Source organism: Eleginops maclovinus, chromosome 16 (assembly GCF_036324505.1).
Source record: "Eleginops maclovinus isolate JMC-PN-2008 ecotype Puerto Natales chromosome 16, JC_Emac_rtc_rv5, whole genome shotgun sequence".
NCBI classification, from domain to species: Eukaryota; Metazoa; Chordata; class Actinopteri; order Perciformes; family Eleginopidae; genus Eleginops; species Eleginops maclovinus.
The window spans coordinates 2,383,543-2,399,925 of NC_086364.1; the positions used below are offsets into that span (position 1 = coordinate 2,383,543).

The 16,383-nt window shown below is 41.8% G+C and overlaps 2 long non-coding RNA genes across 2 annotated transcripts; both read left to right on the forward strand.

Moving 5' to 3' along the window:
- The first annotated feature begins 5,896 nt into the window (after window positions 1-5,896).
- Window positions 5,897-7,396, forward strand: LOC134878626 (uncharacterized). The gene is made up of 2 exons (XR_010167698.1): window positions 5,897-6,018; window positions 6,987-7,396. It is a non-coding gene; the product is annotated as an uncharacterized LOC134878626 (long non-coding RNA).
- A 4,591-nt stretch (window positions 7,397-11,987) lies between these two features.
- LOC134877716 (uncharacterized) lies at window positions 11,988-15,778 on the forward strand. Its single transcript, XR_010167612.1, has 2 exons — window positions 11,988-12,025; window positions 13,164-15,778. It is a non-coding gene; the product is annotated as an uncharacterized LOC134877716 (long non-coding RNA).
- Window positions 15,779-16,383: the final 605 nt, after the last annotated feature.

Sequence of the window (16,383 nt, forward strand, 5' to 3'; positions counted from 1 at the left end):
GGGAAACTACTGCATTAAGCGCCCTCTGCAAACAATACATACATAAATGCTGACAGTATTTTTTAGACAACTAGTGTAGGGACAATGCTGCAAAGAGGGAGCAATAGCTTTACAATTCTTTTTTCTACTTTATGTTTTCACAAGCATATACAAATAACATACATTCAAGGTTTCAAGGTTTTATTTGTCATATGCACAGCAGATACAGCGTATATGTTGGCAATGAAAATCTTATGTCGCGTGCTCCTCCAACAACTCAACATACATGGTGCAAAAGATAAATAAAATAGTGAAAAAGAGAGAGGAATATTTACAATATCAACAATACAGATTTGAGGATGTGAAATATATACATATGTGGAATACATTGAGAGTATTTAAACACTTTACACTGTTGAATGAGGAGGTATGGACAGATGCATATATTATGTATATAATAATAACAGATGTATATGGCAGATATGTATAATATATAGATATGTGTACTATAAACAGATATGTATAATATATAGATATGTGTACTATAAACAGATATGTATGGCAGATGTGTATAATATATATATATATGTATGTGTGTACTATAAACAGATGTGAGTAGACATTCACACAGCTCAGGAGTTCAGTAGTCTTATAGCCTGTGGTATAAAACTGTCTCTGAGTCTGGTGGTCTTGGTCCGGATGCTGCGGTACCGTCTGCCAGACGGCAGCAGACAGAACAGATTGTTGCTGGGGTGATGGGGGTCCTTTAATATCCTACCGGCCTTCTTCCTACACCGCTGGGTGTAGAGGTCCTCCATGGATGGCAGCTCCGTCCTGGTGATGTGCTGAGCAGTTTTCACCACCCTCTGTAGAGTCTTACGGTTGAGGGCGGTGCAACTGCCATACCAGGCGGTGATGCAGCCAGTCAGGATACTCTCGATGGTGCACCTGTAGAAGTTGCAGAGTATCCTGGAGTCCATGTTGAACTTCCGCAGCCTGCGGAGGAAGAAGAGCCGCTGTCGAGCCGTCTTGGATATGACCCTGGTGTGATGTGTCCATGTCAGGTCCTCACTGATGTTAACCCCGAGGAACCTGAAGCTGCTGACTCTCTCCACAGGAGTCCCGTCGATGGTGATGGGTGTGTGTGCTTCTCTCTGCCTCTTCCTGTAGTCCACAATCAGCTCCTTTGTTTTGCTGACGTTGAGATGGAGGTTGTTGTCCTGGCACCAAGATGTCAGGGCTCTGACCTCCTCTCTGTACGCCGTCTCGTCGCCGTCTGTGATCAGGCCGATGACGGTCGTGTCGTCAGCAAACTTGATGATGGTGTTGGAGCTGTGTGTGGCCACGCAGTCGTGCGTGAACAGGGAGTAGAGGAGAGGGCTGAGCACACAACCCTGAGGGGCTCCGGTGTTGAGGGTCAAGGTGGAGGATGTGATGTTCCCCATCCGCACTGCCTGGGATCTGCCCGTCAGGAAGCTCATGATCCAGTCACAGAGGGCGCTGTTGAGCCCAAGGTCCCTGAGCTTAATGATGAGCTTGGAGGGCACAATGGTGTTGAATGCTGAACTGTAGTCAATGAACAGCATTCTCACATAAGTGTTCCTCTGGTCCAGGTGGGAGAGGGCAGTGTGGAGGGTGAGGGAGATGGCATCATCCGTGGACCTGTTTGCTCTGTAGGCAAACTGCAGGGGGTCCAGTGAGTCAGGGAGGGAGGAGGTGATAAAAGTTTTGACTAACCGCTCAAAGCACTTCATGATGATGGAGGTGAGTGCAACTGGGCGGTAGTCATTGAGGCAGATGGGTTTTGTCTTTTTGGGGACAGGGACAATGATGGACTCTTTAAAGCATGTGGGGACTACAGACTGGAGCAGTGACCTATTGAAAATGTCTGTGAACACATCTGCCAGCTGAACTGCACACACCTTGAGAGCACGGCCAGGGATGCCATCAGGTCCTGGAGCCCTGTGTGCGTTGATCCTTTTCAGAGATCTACACACATCTGCACTGGTTAAAACCAGTGAGCAGGGATCCTGGGCCTTTGGTGCCTCCACAGCCGGGGGCTTCTCAAAGCGTGCATAAAATGTGTTCAGTTCATCTGGGAGAGATGCAGACACTTCCTCAGCACCACTCGTTGTCCTTTTGTAGTCTGTTATTGTTTTTAGTCCAGACCACATATTTCTGGCGTTGGAGCCCTTGTAGTTCGACTCCACCTTGTCCCTGTATTGTCTTTTCGCACTGCTAATAGCTCTCCGGAGTGCATACCTGGAATTCCTGTACTCATCCAAATCACCGCCGCTGTGCGCGATGGCCCGTGCTTTAAGTTTAGCTCATGGAGATGGAGCACATGTTGTACATCAGAGATAATTATTCATGTCCTCCTTGGACACCAAAAGGACATACAATTTACTGATGTTATACATTTTCATATTGTACAAACATTATCAACACATAACTGACATTATCACTCCCCCCACCAACAAAATGATCGTACAAAACCTGAACCATTATGTTAGTAAGAAACAGGGCTTTACTATCCAGATGGGACAAGTGCTATAGCTTTACAATTCTGTACATCACAGGTCCAAATCTCTCTTAAAATTGAACAATTCTTTGTGCACGCTATTATCAGAACAGTTGCAACAAATTATCCAAATGCAAAGTGGTGGGGACAAAATTGTCTTTTTCCACAAGTGGTGGGGACATGTCCCCAGAGTCCTTATGTCACATACATTACGTATTTCCTTACCCCTCAAAATGATTCCTCGACTTCTCTGTCTTATATACTGTCTACATTCCAGTGCTACAGGATTCCCTCTCCTGACCTTCCTCACACAAACCTCCCATTTTGGACATTGACAGGTCCGTAATGGAATAAAGGTGTGAATTTAGTTAGTAAGCACTTTTATTTATTTGTAACCTTCTCAGTACATTACTTTTTTTTCTTTGTTTTTCTCTTCGCTTTAAAAAAATAAATATGATAATTGTTTTATCCTCAATTCTGCTGATTCAATTGTTTACCTTCAAAAGAATTGTGTATAAAAATGATTTTCGCTTCTGTAAACAGACTGTTGGTCCACATGAGTCTGAGCAAGCCTCTGTGTTCTGTCAAACATTCAGATCTGAGACAGCACGTTTTGTGGTTGGCTGCTTTCCTTTTTATTATGTCAAATAGAAATATTCAAGCTGCCGTGTGTCTAATTTGAAACCCATTAATGAAAACCAAAAATAAAACAGTTTGTGAAAGTTTCATCTTTTTATAACATGAAGCTGTGAAGCGTGGCCCATATTTTGCTTAGCTGCATTAGAACATGATAACTAGCGCTAACTTTGGGGGTTCTGGTTAGTATACTTGAAGGTTCTAAAGCACCGGTGATGCTCGCAGGGTGCAGGTCGCTCTCACACGTGTTGTTTATTTCAGTGTGTGGCAGCATTTCCTGCCTATGTGGCTGTGGATTTCCTGTTAGTGGAGCCCTACATCCATTGAACAGACCAGCTCCAACCAGCACAGCATGACATGCTGCTGGCATGAAAGAAATACAATTCACTGGCATGTCGGGACATTTCTCTAAAGAATGCATATGGAATTGGCAGTTGTTTCTAAATTTAGAAAACGTTTTTACGTAAAGTCTGCACTGATTCGAGGCACCTGCCAGATGTTCTTTAGCATTGAATGCTGGCTACTCAGTGGCGTTTAAATGAACTTTAAGGAACATTGAAATATTTCTGTGTGAGGTTCTGTCCGGATGGAGGTTTTCATAAACTCAAATGTTATCAGCACATTCAGGGAAGAGCCACATCCTGATGAAGGTCTGGACCAGACCATATAAGGCCAAGAGGTTTCAGGCTGTTTGTTTCTATGGTGACAGTCACAGTCTGCAGCTAATGATGTGCTGGGTCTGCTGGAGGATGCTGTAGCAGATAATCAGTGGGACTGGACCTCCTTCATAAACATGAATCCCCCAAAGACCCCCCCACCCGCACCAGCAGCTATCAGCAGCAGCTCTCTTATCTGCCCCCTTTGAGCCTTCTCCTATCCCTCCATCAGCCCCCCCCCAGACCCCATCATCTCTACCAGTCACCCCACACCCTATCAATTCCATCAGCCCCCGCCCTGCAGATCCCATCATCTCCATCAGCCCCCCCACCATACAGACCCTATCATCTCCATCCTGGCCACGCCTGTCTTCTTTCTGTCTTAATATTTTTGTACGTTTTACAGACATAATGACACACATTCCATAGCAGATCAATAAATAATAAATATCAAACCAGCAGGGAAATAAAGAATACATCCAGGCACACAGCATCTTCAGTACATTCCAAACAACAGAATAAAACAGTAAACTGGAAACAAGTGAGAAATGAACTGAATAATTGAACTATTAATGATCTAACCTAGTATTTCCATACAGCGCTGCCTTATCAGTGGGGGTCTGTGGACTTGAACTGGCAACGCTCCGGTTCCTCAGCCAAGTCTCCCAGGACAGAAGTTTCTGCTCCCAGTCGGGCTCCCTGCACGTGAGGTACCCTATTATCTTTAAAATATTTCTCTTAAAGACAAATTCTCTTAAAGATTTACTTCCTGGCAAGTTACTTCCTTTTGCATTCATCAGAAGCTTCGGCAAAACTTAATTTACTATATCTTGGAAGTTGATTAAAACATCTGTATTCGTTTGAGAAGGGATGGCCTGCTCCACACTAACCTCTTCCTGCAGTTTGCATGTTTAAATATCCCTGATCATCATACCATTCAAGTTTCACAATACACCTACAGGAAGTGATACCTCATCTGTCAATCATTATACTTCACATCCCAGTGAACAACATGTTTGCAAGCTCTTCTCAGATTCCAGTGTCCTCTCGTAGCATCGGATAAATGAAACAGAAATCTCAGACGCAGAGCAGGCAGAGGTCACCCCAAAACAAAAGCATCATTTCCAGAAAGTATGTTCCAGTTTACAAACATCCTCTGATGCCGTACAGCATCAGGCATCGCTGCGTAGTACAGAGACATCAGCCTGCTACAGGCAATGGTAGAGAAGAACTCAGATACTCTACTTAAGTCAAAGTACTAATACCACATTTTAAGAATAGTACTAAATGTACTCAAGTATCAAAGTAGAAGTACTAATTTTGTAGAATGGCTCTTTAAAAGTGATGAATGTAATTTCTAATATTTTTATCAGTTGAAAATATATTACGTCGTATAGTCAATATGGAGCATGTTTAGATAGTCTGAAGAAATGTGAGCACAAATATAAACATAACACGTGACCATGTGAAAAGTAGCTAAGTATCAAATAAAGGTGGCAGAGTAAGGGTACAATATTTACCTCCGAGTTGTAGTGGAGTAGAAGTACAAAGTAGATATACTCAAGGGAAGTACAAGTACCCCAAAATGGAACTTCAGCACAGTACTTGAGATAATGTACTTAGTTACTTCCACATGCTTTGAAGCTAATATTTGGAGGCTTCTTTAAGAGAGAAAAACAATGAAGTTAAATTTTGATGCGAGTCGGCAGGTTTGTTAAGAGACCATGAGTGAAGACTGGGAAGAATCCTGAAGCAGTCCACATGACTTAGATTTGAGTTGCTCTAAACCGACTGACTGAAGAACCAAACGAGCAGCCAGATCTGACATACCTCATGAAGTGGACAACGACAACGTTTTATTTGAGAAATAAAGACAATACACATTTATCATTCACCTTTTCCTGACCCCTAGAGCTCTGTTCATAACTGTTTAAACATCTGTGTCTCTTTATCTCTCTCATTAAACCCCCCCCCCCCCCCCCCGGTGGTTTCTGGGTGTTTGTTGTTAGTTTCCTGTCACAGAGGAAGTGCCTCACCCTGCCGCCTGGCTCCCAATTGGCCCCAGATGAACAGAGATTTCAGGAGGCCGAAAGAGAGAGGAGGGGTTGGCAGCTCAGAGGATAGAAAGAGGAGAGGAGGAGAGCAGGAGCAGAGGACGGAGGACAGAGGAAGGAGGCAGAGACATCACCAGAGACAGACGAGGGGGAACGATTTGTGCTGGAGCAGGTGAGCGTCCGTCATTGTGTTGGAGCTGCTTATACCTCATGTTTTCTTTTGGGTTTATCTTGTGTTAAATAAGCAGACGTTGAAGAAGTACTCAGATATTGTACTAAAATGAAAGTAAATATACAAGAGAGAAGAAATAATAATAATAACGCATTTTATTTAACAGTGCTTTATCAAGTGCTCAAAGACGCTTCTACTCTGTTAGTGTAGAAGTACAAGTACTCAGATCTTGTACTTGAGTAGAAGTACTCAGGTCTTGTACTTGAGTAAAAGTAGAAGTACTCAGGTCTTGTACTTGAGTAAAAGTAGAAGTACTCATATCTTGTACTTGAGTAAAAGTAGAAGTACTCATATCTTGTACTTGAGTAGAAGTACTCAGGTCTTGTACTTGAGTAAAAGTAGAAGTACTCAGGTCTTGTACTTGAGTAAAAGTAGAAGTACTCAGGTCTTGTACTTGAGTAAAAGTAGAAGTACTCAGGTCTTGTACTTGAGTAAAAGTAGAAGTACTCAGGTCTTGTACTTGAGTAAAGTAGAAGTACTCAGGTCTTGTACTTGAGTAAAGTAGAAGTACTCAGATCTTGAGTAAAAGTAGAAGTACCAGAGTGTAGTAATACTCTGTTACAGTAAAAGTCCTGCATTCTAAATGTTCCTCCAGTGAAAGTAGAAAGTACTCTCATCTAAATATACTTAAAGTAGCGACAGTAAAAGTAGTCATTGTTTGATTGGTCCATTTCAGAATAATATCTCTGATATGTTTTATAATTATTGATCATTAAAGTGTTCTCAGAGCTGGTAAAGGTGCAGCTAGTTTGAATGGCTTTGTATACTGCAGGGTAGCTGCTGGATTTACTGCAGGTGAACTAAAGTCTGATTTAAGGGTTGATTATCTGGGTATTGCTTCAGTTTGTTTGTTACATTGCTTTTATCCAAAGCAACATACAATTGTTGGTTTGTTTGTTGGTCAGCAGGACATCAAAACACTACAGAAACAGTTCCTGATTTGACCGGATTTGGATGAAGGCTGGAGACTACACCGCAACAGAACCAGTGAAGTGAAGTATGCACTGCTGGGAATCACAGGGCTGATGCTCACATGATTTCCCCTTTTGGATGACATCGCAGGAGGGAGTGGAGGGGGGGTCTCTCTCCAGGTGATATCTGCCATTAGAGAAACCAGCTGTTGCCAGACTCTGCTGCTTCTCTTGGTCTGGTCACTCCCAATCCTTGTACCAGTGTCTGATTGCTCAGTGACGCTGGACAGGTTTGGGGGGGGCTGTGCTAAGGACTGCTGTGCTCCATTAACTCCTGCTGATTTCTCATCTCATTGATTTTTGTGATTACTTGTACGCATCTTAAATAAAACGTAGAAACATTTGAACTTCCTGTCCTTTCTTTGCTCTGCACTCACGTTTTGTCTGTTTGCGTATGTCTTGTCTAGTGCAAGTCCAATACTAATATAAGGACTGTTATCCCAAATAGAATTGAGTTTATTTTAATGTAAACCCACAAGCCGATAAGATGTTCATTTTAAAATAGGATGACTTCCCTGGGTCAGAACTGTTAAAGCTCAGTCTGCAAAGGTTATGTTCGGTACTGTCATTGTTACCGGCACCAGACCTAGGGGTAATCTGGACCAGCAGCAAAGGTTACACAGGCTAGGGAGCACTGTGTATATATATGTATGTATGTATGTATGTATGTATATATGTATCTATATACATACATATACATATATATATACATATATTATATTATATATATATATATATATATATATATATATATATATATACAGTGGGGCAAAAAAGTATTTAGTCAGCCACCAATTGTGCAAGTTCTCCCATTTAAAAAGATGAGAAAGGCCTGTAATTTTTATCATAGGTATACCTCAACTATGAGAGACAGAATGAGAAAATAAATCCAGAAAATCACCTTGTAGGATTTTTAAAGAATTTATTTTCAAATGATTGTGGAAAATAAGTATTTGGTCAATAACAAAAGTTCATCTCAATACTTTGTTATATACCCTTTGTTGGCAATGACAGAGGTCAAACGTTTTCTGTAAGTCTTCACAAGGTTTTCACACACTGTTGCTGGTATTTTGGCCCATTCCTCCATGCAGATCTCCTCTAAAGCAGTGATGTTTTGGGGCTGTCGCTGGGCAACACGGACTTTCAACTCCCTCCAAAGATTTTCTATTGGGTTGAGATCTGGAGACTGGCTAGGCCACTCCAGGACCTTGAAATGCTTCTTGAGAAGCCACTCCTTCGTTGCCCTGGCGGTGTGTTTGATCATTGTCATGCTGAAAGACCCAGCCACGCTTCATCTTCAGTGCCCTTGCTGATGGAAGGAGGTTTTCACTCAAAATCTCACGATACATGGCCCCATTCATTCTTTCCTTTACACGGATCAGTCGTCCTGGTCCCTTTGCAGAAAAACAGCCCCAAAGCATGATGTTTCCACCCCCATGCTTCACAGTAGGTATGGTGTTCTTTGGATGCAACTCTACATTCTTTCTCCTCCAAACACGACGAGTTGAGTTTTTACCAAAAAGTTCTATTTTGGTTTCATCTGACCATATGACATTCTCCCAATCCTCTTCTGGATCATCCAAATGCCCTCTAGCAAACTTCAGACGGGCCTGGACATGTACTGGCTTAAGCAGGGGGACACGTCTTGAACTGCAGGATTTAAGTCCCTGGCGGCGTAGTGTGTTACTGATGGTAGCCTCTGTTACTTTGGTCCCAGCTCTCTGCAGGTCATTCACTAGGTCCCCCCGTGTGGTTCTGGGATTTTTGCTCACCGTTCTTGTGATCATTTTGACCCCACGGGGTGAGATCTTGTGTGGAGCCCCAGATCGAGGGAGATTAGCAGTGGTCTTGTATGTCTTCCATTTTCTAATAATTGCTCCCACAGTTGATTTCTTCACACCAAGCTGCTTACCTATTGCAGATTCAGTTTTCCCAGCCTGGTGCAGGTCTACAATTTAGTCTCTGGTCACCTTTGACAGCTCTTTGGTCTTGGCTATAGTGGAGTTTGAAGTATGACTGTTTGAGGTTGTGGACAGGTGTCTTTTATACTGATAACGAGTTCAAAAAGGTGCCATTAATACAGGTAACGAGTGGAGGACAGAGGAGCCTCTTAAAGAAGAAGTTACAGGTCTGTGAGAGCCAGAAATCTTGCTTGTTTGTAGGTGACCAAATACTTATTTTACCGAGGAATTTACCAATTAATTCATTAAAAATCCTACAATGTGATTTCCTGGATTTTTTTTTCTCATTCTGTCTCTCATAGTTGAAGTGTACCTATGATGAAAAATTACAGGCCTCTCTCATCTTTTTAAATGGGAGAACTTGCACAATTGGTGGCTGACTAAATACTTTTTTGCCCCACTGTATATATATATATATATAATATATGTATATATATATAATATATTATATATATATACATATATTATATTATATATATAATATATTATATATATATATATATATATAATATAATAGTACGTTTATTTCTGACATGCGCATGAGCTGAGCCTGTCGCAATATTCTCCATAATGCATCCGCAGCAGCGCCAGAGCGCCATCTACTGACGTTACAATATATTGTATACATTTGTGTTGGAAACATTAATTATTAACAAGAAATAAGGGGGTGTCTGTTTGAATAAAAAGTAACATATAGCATTTCCAACCTGCTACACTCTCCCCTGCTTCAACAGATATCTCCGGACATCTAGAACCACCTAACACAAGTCATATGTTGCAGTCAAGAGTCAAGAAAGTCTGTGGGTCAAAGTACAGTCTGTTAGAGTTGAAAGTCTTTTAAGTTACTGTGTACATTGTCACAGGTCTAGTATGTCCATACTGTTGTAGGGTAGTAATAGGTTTCAGGAACAGCTGGGTAACATGGCATGTGGCAGGGTACACAGGCAACCATCAAGTTAGCTCCTGTCCTCCAGGGCTGGTATGAAGGTTGTCCAAGGTGGTTATATGTGAGCATTTCTGGAGGTTTCATTGCTCGTGTTGACCTCCTCAGAGGCAGCATTTCTTCATTTGATGGTCCTGTTGCAGGCTCACTATTATCCACCCGTTCCTCTGACCCTGAATCATCCAAAATGTCGTCCCTCGCTAGTTCCTCGGCTGGTGGAGCAGTAACCTGTACCAGCATCTGCACTGAATCTGGCACTGCAACTGCGTGAGATTCATGGGGCTGCTGCATTTGAGCGGTCTCAGTGGCTTGTCTCCTAGGCTGGAAATCTGGAGCTACAACACTGAGTTCACTATTTGGCTTAGGCTGAGGCTTTAGGGATCTGACTCTCCTCCTTCCATACACAGGTATGGTCCTGAGGCGTATTTCTCTTCCTCATCTGAATGTTCAGACTCCTGCCCGACCGCCTCACTGTAGTTTACCAGGTTGCCTCTCTGTTTTAGTCTTTTGTTAGTTGGACGCTGACTCTGCTCATCTTGTTCCAAGGGCAAATCATTAACAGGTAGCAGAAGGTTACGATGCAGGACACGAAGGGTTCGATCTCCTGTTTCTGGCAGAAATCTGTACACAGGCCAATCGCCAACCTTTTCAACGACACGATTAATTCTCTTTTCCCAGTAAGCACAAAGTTTGCCTGGGCCACCCCTCTCTGATAGATTTCTGACAAGCACCCAATCTCCAGGCTGCAGCACCACGCCTTTCACATGCCGGTCATAGCATTTCTTCCCCTTAGCTGAGCACTTCTCACTGTTATCTGAGGCAATCTTGTATGCTTCCTGCATGCGAGAAGCCCATTTCTGTGCATATTCCTGCCTGGACTGTGGCTCTTGTTCAGGTTTCAAGTCAAACAGCAAATCAACAGGCAAGCTTGGGGCTCTTCCATACAGGAGAAAGAACGGTGAATAGCCTGTTCCCTCATGTCTCGTATAATTGTACGCGTGGACTATGTGGGGTAAGTGGCACTGGCACTGGCGAATGACGTAGTCTTCAATTTCACGTTGCATAAAAGGCCAATAAAACCTTTCTCTCGCCAAGTGGATGACTTTGTCTGCGCCGACATGCCCCATATCATCATGCAGGTGTTCCAACACAGTCGACTGGGGAGGACCAACTGTTTCTGTTGCCCTGTCTGCCTGTACAATATTCCCTTGTCAAGTGTGAGTCTATTCCATTCATGTACAAGTCTGTGTGTCTCTTATCTCTATCATTGGAAATCCATCCTCTTCTTTTCAGGTTCATCACCTCACAGATAGGAGCATCTTCCTTCTGCCTTCATGAGGTGTGTTGTCTGTCCCCAGATGCAGCTGCAACACAGCCACCAATGGCACATCACTGTCTCTCATGGCTTTATCCCCCTGCCAGAAGGCAGAGACAATCTCTGAGAGAATTGTTTCTGTGTACTCTTCCAGGTGATTGTGAAGTTGCACTGGATACCGTGACAGAGTGTCAACGTCTGCATTTGACTTGCCTGGCTGATATTTGATGATGAAATGAAAGTCAGCTGGGTCATTCCGTGAAATCGGTACATTTTGCGTCCCAGAGAAATAATCTGTCATAAAATCACTATTATACCAAATACAGGCATACTTTTTAAAACACAACAGTAGTATGTCTTCTATCATCAACACTACCTTAAATTTAAGTACATTGAATATCATTTTCCATAATTAAATTTGCATTTATATTCATAAGGCAGGGATTTTGGCCTGTCCCTCACTATGAAAGTTATTTTTCAGCAGGTCTTTTAAATTGTAAATTGTTGGAAAAATGATACAAAATACACATTTGTATATTGATCTAAAAGTGATCTCATTGTTAAGCAATGATTTCAGCATGAACACATGTGATCTTTATCAAATTTAAATGATTTTATCAGTGTCCCCTGATTTCAAGTCAACCCTGTTACTGACACCGAAAAACCCCTGTAAAATAATGGCACATTCCAGAAGTGACATCATTTACAGGAAGTGACATCATTAACAGGAAGAGGATTTTCAAGAGTTAAAACACAAGTAAGTTTCTCTCTTCTTTAATGTACAATTTTGTTGTTTTATAAGATTGTTGGGGTGGGGACATCATACAGCGTCAATACTGTTACCAATTTTTTACATATTAATTAAAATTATTATTTGTATAACTTGATATTTACCATATGTACAAGGAATATCCTTTCAAACTGTATGAAATCTGCTCTTGTGACCTTCAACAGTAGCTAGCTAGGGGCAAATTAGCTTAAAACCATCAACCCTGTTACTGTCAGTCCTGTTACTTTTCCAGAGTAACAGGTTTGACATCTAAGTAACAGGAGTGACATTGATGAGGTTTCACACGTACTGAATGTCACATACAGTAGTTTAAAAAGTTTATTTAGATAAATTGCTAACATTTCTAAAAGTAACCTTGTCTGTATCATTGAGCTGATACCCATATTGTGCTGTGTGGGTGGCATATGAGCATTTATTACAGTCTTAGTAACATTTGTTAGTATATGCATCTAATATTTAATGAATAAAGGTGATACTTCTCAGGTTGCTGCCTTATTTGCTAGCTAAAGATAATGTAATAATAATGTTTTGAATATATTGTTTATATTTATACTTTAATACACTTTTACAGATGTTATTAGTATGCCATTAAGTTCAGCAGAGAAACAAAGGCGTTATCGCGCTCGCCGAGACCAAGATCCAGTAAGAAGGGAAAAGTACCTTGAATGGGAAAAGAAGAAATGGAGGAAGGACATAGAGCAGGGGAGGAAGAAACCAATATAGGAGTGCAGAGAGAGAGAGTAGAGGTTACAGCGGAGAAAATGGAGGCAAGCCCAGGCAAAAAGCAGGGCATCAAAAAAGGCAGCTACTGTTGCACTCAGCAGCTTATCTACACCTCCAGTGAGCCCAGAATCAGCTCAGGCAAATGAAGAAGAAGCTGGTCCTTCAAGGTTAGAACAGTAAAATAATATGTCACTATAAGGTATACACAAGCCATACCTAGGCTACACAGATAGTGTAGTGCAGGTGTACATGCAGGTATACATATAACGTACTGTACATAGATGAAGAGTATTAGAACAAGTACATTTCAAAATGTATGTATTCCAGATGAGTCTGAGTAGCAATATCAAGGTCAATTTTTGTGTTTCTGCTTATTTTTCAGGCAACGCAGTTCAGGAAGAAAACGAGCAAAAAAACACCAGAAGAAATTACATTCTGTGCTTCTGCGTCTAGAAAAACACCTGCAAAAGGAACGTAAAAGAGAAGGAAAAATTCAAGAAAAGATACCAAAGACTGCTGAAAAAAAAACTGTCTCCAAGATCCAAGATAAACCGTGAGTTCCGACCTTTGCCCAAAGTGGTCAGAAAACGTCTCCTTTTCCACACTGCCTTTACTAAAGACCTCAGTGACCGGTATCGTAAAGCCAATGGTGAGAAAGAGAAACAATTAATTGCAAAAATATGTGCAGGGGGAAAGATAGTACGGAAGTACAGGCTCCAGAAGTATGCAGAAACACTTTTGGGCTTCTCAAGAAGAAGGTGGAAACACTCTGACAAAGACCCACTCACATTCAAACGAAAAAGAAACACCCGGACAGCTGATGAAATCAAGAATTGTGTGAAGTTGTTCTTTGAACGGGATGACGTGAGCCGTTTGACGACTGGTAGGAAGCAGACAAAGACAAAGAACAAACTTAAAAAGCAGAAACGATTCCTAATGGACACAATGGTAAATGCACACAGGAAGTTCTTGTCTGAATATCCGGAAAGAAGGGTTTCTTACTCTTTATTTTGTCACTTGCGTCCGTTTTGGGTGGTGACCCCAACCCTGTCTGAGAGAGAAACCTGTTTGTGCAAGATGCATGAACACCTTGGCTTCATCACAAACAAGCTCTACCACCTGAAGCTACTAACATACTGTAACACAGAGGAGTTGGTAGAACATGTTGTATGTGACCCCCGCAAAAAGGACTGTATGTACGGCCAATGTGATGAGTGCAAGCTGAACAACTTCCCCATTATTACACCGTATGAACCCACAACCCTGGTCTCATACTCACAGTGGGTAACGGAGGAAAAAAAGTGTTCAGAAACTGTGTCATATAAAATGACGATTAAAAAAGAGATGGAGGGGACACTGGAAAGCCTCCTTGACCTTTTCAATGAACAGCTGTCAAAATTCAAGAGGCACGTCTTTAACATCAGACAACAGTTTGCCTTTAGCCGAGCACTGAAAAAGGAGCTGTCCCCTGATGAGTGCATAATTCATGTGGATTTTTCCGAGAATTATGGGTGCAAATACAGTTCCGAGATTCAAGCTGTCCACTTCGGCGCATCCCACCAACAAGCCACTCTTCATACAGGTGTGCTTTATCTAGGTCCAATTGCAAAACCAATCTGTTTCAGCACTGTGTCCCCGTCCCGACAGAAAGGACCTGCTGCAATCTGGGAACATCTCAGGCCTGTTACGAATTACATCAAGCAAGAGCACCCCACGGTGAAGGTGCTTCACTTCCTTAGTGATGGGCCCTGCTCACAGTACTGCCAACGTGGTAATTTCTACCTCTTCTGCACGGAATAGTACCAAAGAGGCTTTGGAAAGGGCACTTGGAATTTCTTTGAGGCCAATCACGGTAAGGGCGCCCCTGATGGAGTTGGAGGTGTATTAAAGAGACTTGCAGATGACCTTGTCAGCAAAGGCAGTGATATTCCAGATGCAAGGTCTTTGTTTTCAGCATTGGCCAGAACCGAAACCTCCATCAAGCTGTTTTTTGTGGAAGAGGAGGATATAGAGAAGGCAATTCAGGCCATGCCACCGAACATCCCACCAGTCCCTTCAACAATGCGCCTGCATCAGGTCGTGACACAAGATAGCGGTACCCTGATCTGCCGTGATGTCAGTTGCTTGTGTGCAGCTACCACAAAGAGGCTTGAGTGCCAGTGCCCTGGCTCCTGGGCCTTCACCTTTCTGCCCGACCAAACACCGAGCCTACCCGCAGTTGATTGGACCAGGACAGACACCATTGGAATGTGGTGTATGGTCAGATATGATGGTGACATTTACCCTGGGATAGTCACTGCAACAGATGACACGGCAATCCAGGTCAAATGTATGCACTGTGGAGGGCCAAATAAATTCTACTGGCCCAGTCATGAGGATGTTATCTGGTACCTCCATGACGATGTACTTTGCTTCATCCCAGCCCCACTACCAATCACTGGTCGCCATGTTGCGATCCAGAGCGATACATGGTTGGATCTTACAAAGAAGTAAAATTATATATTTCTCCATTTAATGTGATATGCACATTCAAGGGATGGATTCATTTGTGCAGTTATTTTCCTATGGCACTACCTCCTTTTAATTTCTAATATGTTTGTACAGCTGTTTGTCGCTGTTACACAAAGGTTATACACTTGCCAAAAGTTCTCAGATGTGTATGCATTTACTTTTATCCTTGCCTAAGGGTAAGGTATGTTTCCAGTTTTAATGTGAAGATGATACACTTTCATATGTCATGATTTGTATGGCTGTTCTCTATCTTCAATGAGTTATGTAATGTGTGATAAGTGTTAACGTTTTTTTACCTTCTACCTAATCTATCTCAATATGAAATTTTACCATCTACCTAATCTATCTAAATGTGAATTTTGATACCTACTTCAGAGAGACTTGTGATGTAAGATAGGTCTTCATGGTCTGGTTTTAATGTTGCCAGTTGATTTCTCTGACCAGTGTACTGAGGATCAGTTTAAATTAAAGTAACATTCTTCTAAATCTCTTGTTTATGATGTGTATGTTCTAGATTCAATGACACAAGAGCCGTAAGGTGACAACAGAACCTCACCTTGTAATGTTAAAGAAACCAAACACCCGCAAAAAGAACTTTGTCTGGGATTCATGATCCCGACTACAAACCCCTCAAAACATACAATTTCTTAGAATTCAACGTGCTTCACTAATATAAATACGTAAATTCCATGACACTGCAATTTAAAAGACTTATATTTATAAGGTATAGTAATAACAACAATAATAATAAATGCAGTAAAAGATAAAAATATGTGTGCTGAAGAATGCGTCTCATCATCCCTGTTACTCTTGTCAATCCTGTTACTTCATATGTCAGTCCTGTTGCTGTCATTCATTTGATAAAAATGTCAAAATGACAATTAAAAGGGCCATCCAGGTATAACCATTCCAATTAAGACTGTAAAATGCTTTGGAAAATACCTTTTACTCAATACCTCTCTTATAAAAATACATATATATCTTAATTTATATGTGGTCTCCTTTTAAAATTTAGATTTTCTTGGTCATCTGAATGATAAAATGTAATGTTTAAAAACATATTCATAATCTGAAATAATCCCAGTGAAAAG